General features: G+C 38.3%; 1 protein-coding gene across 2 annotated transcripts in view; it reads right to left on the bottom strand.

The window, feature by feature from the left end:
- Window positions 1–13,555, bottom strand: part of SPOCK1 (SPARC (osteonectin), cwcv and kazal like domains proteoglycan 1) — a 289,273-nt gene that overhangs the window by 83,138 nt on the left and 192,580 nt on the right. The window lies entirely within an intron of this gene.

The following is a 13,555-nucleotide window of genomic DNA, read 5'->3' as shown; positions in this document are numbered from 1 at the left end:
TATTCGCAGCCATGGGGGAAGTACATTGAAGTCTCATGAAAGGTCATGGTGATCCTCTTCTTTGCCTGGTAAGTACTGGTGAATGTAATGGGGCAAAGACAATGGAAATAAAAACAACGGAAACAGGAATTATGCAAGCTAGTATTTCACTCCCTGAGGAAGTTAATAATCCCTATACTCTTGCTTAATTATTAACTGAGATTTGGTAAGCAGTACAGTGCATTCCAGATATTCATCCTAGCCAATGCTTCCCTTCCAGAACAGTTGTTCTTTCCATTATTTCTCTGCAAGTATCATTTCTACTTCTACCTTAGCCCAATATTAAAACTGAAGTGTTACAGTAAGTTTGTTTCACAGGGTCAATAGTATTGGTCCACTCAGAAATAAATCCTACAGGCTTAGCTATTGCCTTTTTCTTGAGAACTTGAGCTTTAAATTTAGGGGTAGAACTAATTCCAACCTCAAGACAAGTTAAAGTGACAAAGGAGGAAAATGAAAAGCATCTCAATGACTACAATTGAGCTTTGTTAATAGTCTCATCCTGTGAAGCAATATCGAAAACATTCTCTATCCTTTGTCTTTTGTGCACTTGTATCCAACACTTACATTAAATTGCCTTACTTATCAGCTGAGATTTTCAAGGAGAATCTTGTAACTTGGCTTGTATTCTCATTCTGTGTGAGCAGTAGTGAAAATTGGAAGAACTGCAAACAAAACTGAAGTTAGCCAAATTAGCCAGAAATAGTGTAATCACACAAATCCAAAATCAGCCAACTTCCACTGCATCCTGGGGAAGTGGGCACAACTATGGGAGTTGGGGACTCCAGCTGTAAGCCAGAGCAGATGTCTTTGTCACAGGCCCATTCATGACAGCACACTGACTGCATGAGACCAACCTTGAACACAAGGGCACTTTGCTCATACCAGAGCACAAGCACAGCACTGTAACAGGAAGGGTAAGCTATCTGGTGATCCAGCTGGAGGAAAAACAAGGGCAGTTCTTTTTGCAATACACTATGCAGATACACACTAACCTAGATTTAGAAAGAGGCAAGAAATCTGCACCTGTGAACAAACAGAAAAATGTAATGGTTGCGCAAACTTGGCCTTCACTTTAGCGACTGCTGCAGTGCTTAATGCAGGTCTTGAGTTCCATCCAAAGCCTGCTTCAAAGCAGAGCACTATCTGCATATGAGTTTCAGGCTCTGAGCATTTCACCCCGGCCTCCAAAGGGAGCTGTAGCGTAGAGGAAGAGCATGATGGAGGAAGAGTCACTTCAGAGCATTTACAACTATAATAATTTTTTTTTTTTTTTTAAAAAACACAAAACAGACGTTATCCTGTCTGTCCTATCCCTATCCTCTCACACCCTAAGCCAAAGTAGGTGTAAGAAGCTGTGCAAACAGTGCACTTAATCATGCTTGAGATTATGAGGCAGCTACAACAAACTAGAAATAAATCCAGATTCCACCTTTCCAGCTAGCTAGAACAATCTAATACTTCAGTTAGGTCCTAACTGGAACTAGAAACTGCTGAAATAGAAAAAATAAGAGACCCGATTCACCTAAAGACAGAGCAGCACACGGTGGTAGACAAAATGCATTACGTGATCTGATTACTGGTCTGCAAGAAAAAAAATTCTCTGTCTCAACACAAAATATTGAGGCTGCAGGCCAGTTTTCAAGAACCATGTGGTGCACAGCTACAGAGAGACATACAAGAATAGGACAAAAATAATTCTCCTGCTGACTGAGTCCCATCAGCGGTTCCAGTTCATCCTGATGGTGCTCAAGTGGAGTTTGATGTAATCTGCAGAAGAGATAAGATCAAATAGGGAGGATTTGCATGATGCTGCCATGTATTGCCCCAGGACATGAGATCTATTTGCAGATGTCCTGCAGGGCAAACTCTGCGAGGCTGGGCAGAACCCAGATTAGAACTGCATCCTACACGGTTTTCTTGTCTTTTCTGTCCTAGGCAGAAATTGGATGAGACAGCTTGAATAACAGTGCCATCTCTCCTCTGAAAGCTTCTGCTTCCCTATGAATAATTCCTTGCATTTAAGAACTCTCTCATCAATGCAATGCAAATGAACTGAAACTATGTCGAGCCACTGACTGAAGGAAAACTACCTCCATTCAACTGCTAAAGTTTTTAAAAGGTTCTTTACCCTGTCCATACTACCAAGGAAACTTTTCTTTAAGAGACATTTCAGCACTGTCTCCCCCTCAAATCACTTATTTTCAAAAGGTCTTTTTTGAGGTGAGAATGCAGGTTACTAAAGAGTCTTTTGAGATGTCTGCTCTATCAGTCTGCAAAAATTCATACTGAAGTTTCACAACTAGCATTACTGAAACCCAAACTAGAAAACTTCCCTTTCTCCTTTATTTCCCTACCTATTCATTACAATCTACTACAAGAAAAAAGTGAATACAGCTAGCTAGACCTAAAGTGACCCACTTCACGTTCTTTTCTCAATTTGCACAGGTAACAACAATGGAAGACAAAAGATTGCATTAACAAGAGAATATCCTCCACTACCATACATTTGGAACAAAACATATATTGATTTTTGTTCCTAGGGAAAATGTGACATGAGGCACGTTTGCAGCAAAAACTACTTTTACTAGGATTACATTGCAGCAAAGTAGAGGAATCTTGTATTTTTGACAATATGATCCTTTCTCCCTGCATATTTATTTGTAGAAACAACACATTAAAACGGAAAAAGGAAAAATAGGTATCATTGGAGAACTGTCCAAATTATACAGAAATAAGAATGAGTGGATATAGCTACAAGAGCTTGAACTATCTGTGCTGCTTTTGTCTATTATGTTCGGCACTGATGAACAGCTGGGAGAATGCATCTAGTCGAGCTGTTTCCATTTTGTTTCTGAGAAGAAATCTCTGTGGATCAGAGGAGCCCCCTTGTATCATCTGAATGATAATAACTGGGTATAGGTCCAGTATAAGATATCCTGCAAATAGTGGAATGAAGGAAGTCCATTTTCTCCTTTGTGTTTGTCCCCTAAAACATCTTCCCATTCCCAGCATAATAGTATTGCCACTTTTCTTTCTCCTTTCCACAAACTCTAATCTAAGACCATGAAGGGAGAAAGGAGTCTCTAATAACAGCCCAATCCTTATCATGCCATCAAAGGGTAACCTAGATGATTCTGTGGTTTGAAGACTTGGAGGACTTTGTCCTAACTCCACCACTTCTACTTTGTTTTATTCCTTCTCTGCTCGGGGAGAACCGTCAATCTGCAAGGCATCATTGAGCAGGTTCTGGCATTTCCAAGCCCGGAGTACTCATGCTTTTGAGGGCACAGCCAGGTTCCCCTCCAAATTTTGCCTTTCCCTTAAAGTCAGTGAACGTTCAGATCAGTGATTTTGAAGAAAACACTGAGCTCAGACTGACATTTTTCTACAGAAAAAAAAAAACCTCTCATCGAAAAATGCTTATATCATTTTACATGCAACAACTATCCCAATGTCTTCTCAGTATTATGCAGATAACATCAATGTGATTTCTTTTTAACATAAGCTAAATACTTTTAACATGATGCATTTATTTTATGCATTACTGTTTCAAACAATTTATTTGTACATCTACAATCCACAGATTTTTCAAATACGAGAAATGCATTCGCTTGTGCACTTCATACCACAGTGACAACACATTGAGTAATGTCAGCCTCAGGATGCATTTTCTAGTCTATACTATAGGGGCACATTTGAGTACGAAGCCTAATATGAAGTACACACATAAATCCCATTATTATTAGTGGAATCTATGTGCATTGCACCTCCCACACACTGTTTAAGAACTATGCCCCACAGAATCATTTTAAATAACCTACATTCTACAGCGTGAACCTGTTATTTAAAAGTTATTTCTTTGCCTACTCTATTATAAAGGGACAAGAGAGTTTACAGAGAACAAGCCTCACAGCTTCAGCCTCTGAGTTTCAAGCCTTTTCTTCGCATACTAAAAATATAAAGCAGTCTGTATCATTCAAATAATCTAATTTTCCCATCCACCTTCATTAACATCACTGGCTGAAGCCAATTACAAATGCCTTAAGGCTCATAGCCTCATAAGCATAGTGTGACAGGTCAAATTTTATTGTTTGCTCCATCTATCACTACTGACACAGTAATTCAAAGTACACAAGGTACAGTCTACTCACTGCTTTCTTCTTTCTCCCTGTGCACCTGCTGTAATTTTAATGTAGAAGCTTATTAAGAAGTACATTGTCTTCTGTCATTCTGTGCTGGCTTCTTCCCCACATTTAAGAAAAAGCCCCAAGTTATGCTTTTATTCACACAGCATCTAGCATTCCCTCCTTTGGGGTGAACATGCTTAAGCAAGTCATTTTTGGTGATGTACTTGAGCAACAAATACATTTTAGAATAATCTAATGTGGTTGTGGAAAAAAAAAAAAAAAAAAAAAAACACCTCAGCCACAGAAAAATCACCAGCACAAACATTTTTGAGTGATCTACAGAACAAGCCAAGATGTTCATTTACTTTGTAAAACATAGATGATAGACCAACGTCTTCCAGTCTAAAGATGAGTACCTAATCTTACTCATTTATAGATCCTCTAAGCTTGCAATGTGACCAGATAGTCTTTATCCTGCAATGGCTGACCAGAGCTCTTAGAACCTTCTGTGGTGAAAAAACAAATAGAGGGAAAAACTATTTCAGCTGCTCACACAATTAGTACTACGCCAAGGTGAAAAGTCTTGTGAACGTATACATATACACAATTTAGCTGGGAAGCTGTCCCAGAAGTAGTCACAATGCACAGATCAGTGGATATGCAAGCCTGGTTGCTCCCAGTTATGATATAAAATTGGCAGAGGATTGTTAGAGATTTTGAAATACTATCTGACACTACCAAAAAGCAGCAGCTTCTTCAGGTCAACATAAAACTAAGTGGGATTTGAAAGGAAGCTGAGGAATTTGCTGGATCACTTGGTTATTTGAACAGAGTTCAGAAGTTACACTTCCCAGCTCCCTCAAAGTTTAACAAAGGTTACTGTACCAGGGGAAAGCACCGATTTGTTTGGCTTGGGGCTAAAGGCTGCACCAGAAAGAAAGTAGGAGATGAAACTACATTTTTCTGAGTACATTAACTGACCAAGCAATAAGTGTCATTTTTAGTGCATGTACAAAAATATCCCTTACAAGGAATTACAAGGTACACACTTTTTTTTTTTTTTATAAACAATAAAGCATCTTGACTTGTTTGGTGTGACATCATATTATTCCTTGTAATACTTGCCCTCAAGCATGAGTTACTAAACATCAGATGGTTTGACCTAGAACACCTCTGGCACATTTGTTTTCAATATTTAATTTTAATGAAGATTTTTTTTTTTTTTATAAGTTGCTCATTAGATATTTCTTTAATTTTAGCAGATGGAGTCAAAACTTTCAGTCCTGCTGATGTGAAATTGCAAGAGTTCCTTAATCCTCTACTAATGTAAGAGAGAAAATTGTGGTCCCAGAAACACAGATAGACCCTATGTACTATACAAAAAGAGACAGCTAAGAGGGGAGCCAGCATAATCTACAGGATTATAGCAAACTGCATCGACTGTGACAGTTCATGGTATAAAGTACATGTTTTATTACCAAGTTAATAGTTTTCTGTACCACTGCCCTTTACTTACATAGAAATGCCTTTGATAATACACTAACCAACGGCCAGCAGCACAGCTGAAGGGATGAAGAGACCTGTTGCACAGGAACACATCAAATCCATGGACTCACAGTTAAGACTGGGGACAGTAGCTCAGCTTAGTTCTCAGAGCAGGATTTTGTTTGCTTATTTGTGACAACACATTTGAGCTTATCAGTCTCTAACCTTGGGATTGTAACAATATTGGTAACAAATAACTCATTTTACCTTGACAGTAGTTTTACCAGAAGTCCTTTTAAAAGGAGCCCAAATATCACTGCAATTTGCCCCACAAAAATACTAAGGCTTCCAGCACTGAACATATACAGGAGTAAACCCAAATTTATGACCAAAAATCCTATTACAAACTACAGAAAATTAAGCAAAATATTCTCTAGTACTTCTAAAATTTGCTTAACTTGGGAACAAAGCTGCGCAGAAGTGATTTACTTTACCCTCTCACAAGTGCTCGGTACTCAGAGACACAAATTTCCACATCTCATTGGGCAGCAGGGAAACTCAGACTAAGAGGTGAAGGGATAAATTTTCAAAGTCACAGATGGTGACTAAATGCCATCTGTGCCTTTCAAAATTCATTCTCAAATATGCTGATGAAAGCCATCCCACCCTTCCCCAAGTAAGAATTGAGATCTTCCTTATTTCCAATTCTCTGCTCATTCCTTGTGACCATGCTGAGAAATATATATATACACACACAAACAAACAATATATATATATATATATACAAACAAACAATTGGATGTCTTTAGGATAAATACCACTTCATCAAATAACATTTCTCAACCAATGCTTCAAACCAAATGTACTGTGCCTTGCAGCAGCTGCAGAATTTAAGGCTCTGTGTTTTGCCTTCTGCAGGACAAGGTTTGTTAGCCAGGGCTTTTCTCCACAATAACAACTTCACAAAGCTTTTGGCTTGCAGGACTCAAGTCTCACTGGCCCAGACTACAGGCAGAGGGAAGATCTACCTTGCTAGGAGTACAGTGGCCAGATGTGCTCCAGAGAAGTGAGTGATCTTCAGAACCACTCAACCTCAGACAGGTTCTAGTTTTCCCAAGGTCTGCTGGAGTTTCCCTGTTACTTGTGAGAATAAAGTCAGTGATGCTGACTCACTCCAGACCTGTTGCTAGAGTTAGGAAAGCCCCAAAACAAAATGAATCAAGTCAATGAAACAGAAGTGAACACTGAAAACCTACTGCTCGAGTATGGAAGTTGTAACAACATAGTAGGATGTTTTTCCTGTGGAAAACTCCAGTCACATCCCATGAAATCTATTAGTTTCCACAAAAATACATTTGAATACTCCATTAAAAATCCTGACCAGCTTGATCAGAAGATTCCAAGAAGCTTACTATTAGAGTTGTCACGTCTTAGACACATTTAACACAAACAGCAAAAAACCCTAACACTTCGAAGGTTTTTTCATTATGACTTCAAAGTAGCTCTCACGGTATTTTAGCGTGAGGGACCAAATCTTCTAAAGTTATGAAAAGGGAAAATACAAATTGTTTCTGCTTTGCAACACAGGTCAGTAGAAGAATTAGGTAACACACCAGATCTACCATACAGGGGTTCAGGCCTGTGCTTATACCATAGCTTACGTTGGGCCTAAACTCCGAACTCAAAGTGAAGAATTGAGTTTACAGATTTAAAAAAAAAAGGGGGGGGGGGGTTGGGAGGGGAATCTAAGTTTCACACAGAAAACAAATACATGAGGCTGACTTCATTCTCTTCTCCATAGATTTTTAACCATATCTGACCTTGTCTTACTCTTCCTGTCTTTCCTCAATCTCCCCTTGCAGAACCAATCCAAAGCAAAAAGTTAGTACTGAATTTCATCCAACCCTTCACCCATCTAAGAGCAGAACAGGTCCTGCAGCTCACTAAGCCTCTGCTGAGTATCTTGTTTTCCATCGGGAACAGCATTAGCTGTATTCTTGGAAAGGCTGAGTCACAGACACCACAGCTGGACAGCAACATCACAGGCCCAGAGGATAGGTAAACCAGGAGACTTGGGTTATAAAAAGCCTAACCACGCTGCACTAAAGATTCTCCAGGCTTGGACACTTTATAAATATTTGTTAGTTGTGCTTCTGAATACAGACTCCTAATTAAATGCATCAGCCCTCACAATGCACACATTTAACTAAGAACGTCTGGTTATTTTGGCCATTATTTTTTTCTCCCATTTCAAGATCACTGGAAAATTATTTCTCTTGCACATCCCTTAATATCGAATTTGTTACCTAATGTTATGACAACAGGAGGGGATTTTTCCATTTTCAAACAAAGACATGATCACAGACTTAATTAGTTCGCAATGATTTAATTAAAATTTGCAGAACAACAATGTACCTAATTAGGAGCATAATAATTATACCAATGTACCTTTCCATCTTTGAAGGGTACATTAGTCATTGAGGTGGTATGTTTTGTAATTTAAGATCATCCCTATTTTCATTTTCTGATTGGTTAAGTGCAGTCATCGTCATGTTCAGGTAATTGCTTTATTAACTAGCTTAATTAAACTTCCTGTAAAACTGACAGCTACACAGTTATTATTCTTAATGTGTTGCTGACAAAAACATTAACTAATTACATAGTGCTCTTTACAGGGCTTCCTTACCTCACAAGCTTAATTCATTAGTACTTTAAAGAGCTTTGAACACTGACTGCAGTATACTATGGAAGTATTTTGTATTGTCGGAGTATTAAATAGAGCTCTTTATATCCAGGAAACAGCAATCACTCTTTGCAAATCTTATAATAGGGGAGAGAGTTCACATATTTTAAAACATCTGCACTGCAAGCAGTAGGTGGACTCAGTGAAGTTTTTGACAAACCTAAAGCCTAGAGAGTTCAAAGTTAGAGAAAAAGAATGATAGAGAATTTCTAAAGTTTCCAGAAACGTAACAAAGTTTTACATGTCCACGAAGTGCCAGAAACTATTACTGGAAACAGGATACAAGGACTGAGTGAATACAGACCACATTTTCCAACTGTATTCAACGTGTCATGCCACAACATGGAAATATCTGGTACCACTAAAGAATCCCACCACCCATAAAACAAGGTTGTTATCTGGAAATCAACAGAACACGAGGAAAAAATACTAAACACCACAGCCACATCACTTAATTCCCTTCAGCTTTAGCACTTGTATGAAGCTGATAAGATAACCCAGATCAATAACTGTGGCAAGTTTTTAAAACACTTCAGAAAAAGAACCAGAAAGGTTTTATACCTAAAAAGAGTGATGAGTCTTTGAAGCAGTACTACTCCTATATATGAAGATAAATCAAAATTAAGTTGGTTTTAATGAAAATCCATTCAGTTAGAAAAACATCAAGAAAATCTGCTATGCTGAGGATACTTAGACCTGATGTTAACACAAGATGTTAACCTAAGCAAGGATCCGTGATTTTATTTCATGCTTTTTATGTGCAGTATCAGTTGCTGAGTGTCTCTAGAGATGTCCAGCCATAATGTCATGTTCCAGTAAATGTGTTCAAGAACACAGCCCATGCTTCTATTGGGCAAAGAACATTTCCTCCACTACTCTGCAAATGGCTGCCTTTGAAGAATCCCAATCCCTTATAGTCGGGGGGGGGGATAGGCAGACAGTCCCCAGAATCATCAGCACTATAATTAACGTAAGTAAAATGTTTTCTTTTAAAACAGAATCTCTCCAGAAAGTACTAGAACAGAGTGTGACAGCCTGAGGATTAGCAAACAGCGCAAACCAGTAAAACGATAGTGCTTTTGCTATCTTGCCATACCGTCTGTATGACTGGAAGATTTTATTATCCAATCAGGAATGACTAAGACATCATTTAGAAGAACAACAATTAAAAATGCATTGTAAGTTACGTTCCCGGAATTGAATCCTTAATGATTTCTTAGTTTCCAGGAAAACAGAACACAACAAACAAAAGTCCTCTGCCTTCCGCAAGCTTTATCAAAAGTCATGCCAGCTCATGCTCTGCAGTCTTAATTTTGCTTTAAAGGTGTGAAATTAATCTTTGAAGCAGAAACTAAAAATGCAAGACAAAGATAAGGAATACTCAGGACCGGTTCAAAAAGAAATTTCAATCCTACTCAAAGTTGAAATGGAATATACTTTCTTAAACAGCAGTACTTCAGTGAAGACAAGTACATTAGCTCCATTATCTGCGTGCCTCATCTAAAGACAGGGATGCCTCCACTTTTATGTAAGAACCCAAGAGCCACACTAGCTCTGTGCTGCAGGCAGGATACTAGGCTGAGGAACAAATTGCAGATCCTTAAGAAGAGAGAGAAAACTACAAAGCAGTAAAAGAAAGAGCAAATTAGAAACAGAACGAATCATTCCTGCCCAACTATACCAATCATCCCAGCTTCTGGTAATCACTGGCTTAGGGACTCAGTGTGCTAGAGGTTTAGTAGCCTGCAGTGGATCCGTTCCCTGTGGATTCATATAAATCCCATTTATAGCTTCAGCCTGCACAATACCATGCTGCAGCGAATTTCACAATTCTGAACTGAAAAAAAATAAGAATGCTTCATTTGTTTTAAATCTGACTTAATTTCATTAGATCTTGCATAATGAAGCAAAACATTCCTTTTCCATTATTAGCCATAATTTCTTATAAAAATAACACCAAAGTGTTCAAAACTCTGTGCTTCCTTGCAGGTTCCACACCTCTGACAGCCACTGCTGCCCTTCTCCATGCATTTCCTAGTTCAACCATGTTAGCTTTGGGTTGCAATGATGATAACTGAAGGAAAATGAGATGCCCATAATAATACAATAAAGTTTTGTGCTTGTTCTCAATTCCTTTACACTTTGCATTTTTGCCCAGCAGTGATCATTACGATCCTCTTCTCAAAAACAGCCAGAATTATTCTAAAATCAAGTGGCTAAACAAAAGCCTGTGATGTGTATATTTGAGTTTTTTTTTCCCCCTCTTAATCTGTGTTACTGTGCAATTACTAACACCCAAGTTTCATCTATATTATTCCATTTTCATTCATTTTTACCTCAGCTAAAAGTCCAAAGGAAGAAAAAAGCAATCTCAGAACAAACATCACTGATGGCATTGAACAGTAGCCTCCAGTCATTAGCAAAACGCTTTGATGCTGCCTTGCCAGGCTGTGAATACAGCCAAAACCTGTCTTCTGCCTAATCTCCTACCCCTGTGCTGGCAGGAAAAGGCAAAATGTAACCGAGCCAGGAAGGATTAAAACACCAGTGTGTGCCTGTGCATACAGCCTATGACTACATGAGTAGATGGCCAACAGACAATTTCAGAAGACTTTTTTTCCCTGAAATGTAGTGGCTGCTCTCCATTTTTTGCTTACGTGCTTAACAACAATCCTTTCATTTGCCCAGCATATCATTGCATGTGCACAAAGCAGCTGATGCAGAGCCAGATACAGATACGTACATATGAATGCAGAGCAGCATGGTGTTTGCCCACACTCAAGTGTCCACCTTGTTGTATTTGCACAGTCAATAATGGAACGCATCAGTGCTGCAGTGCCAGAAATAATACTTGCCAACTGCACAGCATGTGGAAAAAAAATTACCAAGGAAAATTATGATTTTAGTGACTTCGGGATCAAATGGATTAAGGCAAGAAGGAACAATGTTATCTGGTGAAAACTAATGATGAACTTGGGGAAAGCAGTTATAGTAATCTGTTCATAAAAGAGAGACCAACTCATGGTTTGTACTTACAGTAAAAACATTATTTGTTAGGACATTAAAAATACACCACTTAATTTTAACACTCTACCTAAAGTATTTTCACTTCAGTTATCATTTTGTCTTTGACAACAGATCAACAAAGCAGAACTTTTAGATGAAGTTGTATAGAAGTGACCATGTTCTACAGGCTACTGTAATAATACACTCTCAGGTTTACAGTGCTGTAAGCTGTATACAGCAGAGAACAACAGCACTGCTATAGAGCACCTCTGTTATTTACTAAAGGTTAACAAGACATGCATCCTCTTGCTAGGACAGAATGTCATAAAATAGGTTTACCAACCAGCATGACTCTGGAGGAGACTTCAATAAAAAAAAGTAAAGAAAGAGCAACGACAAATATGCATTGTGACCAGCAATCAGAGTATTTAAGAAGCAATGAAACCTTATGTGCCCAAGAATGGGGTAAAAAATTGGAACAAAAGCTGAGGAAAAGAACTTGCTGCACTTTAAAGTCCAACAAAATACTACAACTCTCCTTTGGCAGGACAGAAGCAACTGATAGTTAAAAACACAATAAATGAAGGTGAAACAAGTGTTGCTTCTGAATAGGTATTTCAGAAGTCTAAAAAAAAAAAAAACAAACAAAACACTGACTCAAACACCCAACTTTTAGGAGGTATGTCTTTGACAATGAAGCACATCAGCAATAGGAATTGTTTGGGGTCTTTATTGTAGCACTCAGTCTTGTAGCTTAGCACAGTAACTTGGTGAATTTATGACATTTGCAGAATTTTGGATGAAAAGTGGTAAAGCTCTCTTATGGTAAAAATAAAATGCCCCCAAAAAACTGAGCTACCTGTGATGCAGGCAAGATGCACAGAAGTGAGTTCAATAGGATGACTGAATACTCAGTGAAGGCTATTTACTACAGACCACTCTACCTCACACTCTCAAGAGTTCAGAGGCAAAAATGTTGATTTCAAAATGAGCTCAATTTTAATCCTAGTAATAATCCTAAATACCAATGGTGCATTACTGTATTAAATAGCCTAGAGAGTATTAAAAAGCGTAGCTTGTTTAAACAGGCAACTTTGAACACTTTTTGTGTATTCTGTATGTAGGAGAAAATTTCTGCTGATTTGCTCCTTTGGCCATGCAAATCCTTCAGCCAGAACAGGGTAGAGGCTTAAATGAATTAGCTGCGGCAGCATTTTAATACCTGCATCTGTTAATGGATGAAGTATGCAAGCTGCCCAGCTGAGAAGAGGATGTAGAATAACGGTGCTGATGACACTGCACCTATATCACAGCAGAGAATCCTTCCCTCTTGAAGATTTTATTTTCCTGCATTTTTCCAGGGCTTTTTCTTCTTGGATTTTAAAGAGTAGTTTTACTGGGTGTCAAACCCTACCTTGGACACAGAAAGAGAAGGAAACTTCAGGGGTATTTCCTAAACATGACTTCCAATGCCTGCAACATTGGTAATGGAACATGCGTCTGAGACATGGAAGGCTTTATTTGATAATAACAAATCTGGACTGCTGAATAGCTGTGAAGACAGTTTCTTTTATTGAATCAAGCCCTAAGGTGATCATATTTTTAGTATAACAATGAGCCAATTTAGTCCCGCTCTGGGATAATTCCCTGGGTTATGGGATATTTTTTTTTATGGTACCATATATGCTGCATCTGGCACAGAAGAGTATTAAAAGAGATGTAAACAAATTGTTGTATGTTAACAAAACAGCCTGAAGGAAAAAACCCAAACAAAACAACCCACAAGAAGAAAAACAACCTATCACAGAACAATGATACTGTCAAGTTATTTTACCCTTTGGGGACAAAATCTAAAGAAAACAAAACCAAACCAAGACAAGAACTACCCTAGAACCCTCTTGTATGACCAAGCCAGTTTGGTCAGATGCATTTCTTTGCATCATTGATATTGGAAGCATTCTACATCCTTAGCAAGAACAAGCAATTTACAGAAACATGAATCATGAAAGTCATAAAATTCTGGTTTGTCATTCTAATCTGTTGTTTGTCAAATACGGAAATGTGTAAATTTATCAGCGCTTTTTCTACAGAAATAAACTAAGAGCTACAGTAGACTTAAATTTAATGCTGCCTATTAACTAAAGCCATTTGA

Source organism: Anser cygnoides, chromosome 14 (genome assembly GCF_040182565.1).
Source record: "Anser cygnoides isolate HZ-2024a breed goose chromosome 14, Taihu_goose_T2T_genome, whole genome shotgun sequence".
NCBI lineage: Eukaryota > Metazoa > Chordata > Aves > Anseriformes > Anatidae > Anser > Anser cygnoides.
The sequence above is the reverse complement of the archived record's forward strand: the minus strand, read 5'-3'. Positions and strand labels throughout refer to the sequence as shown.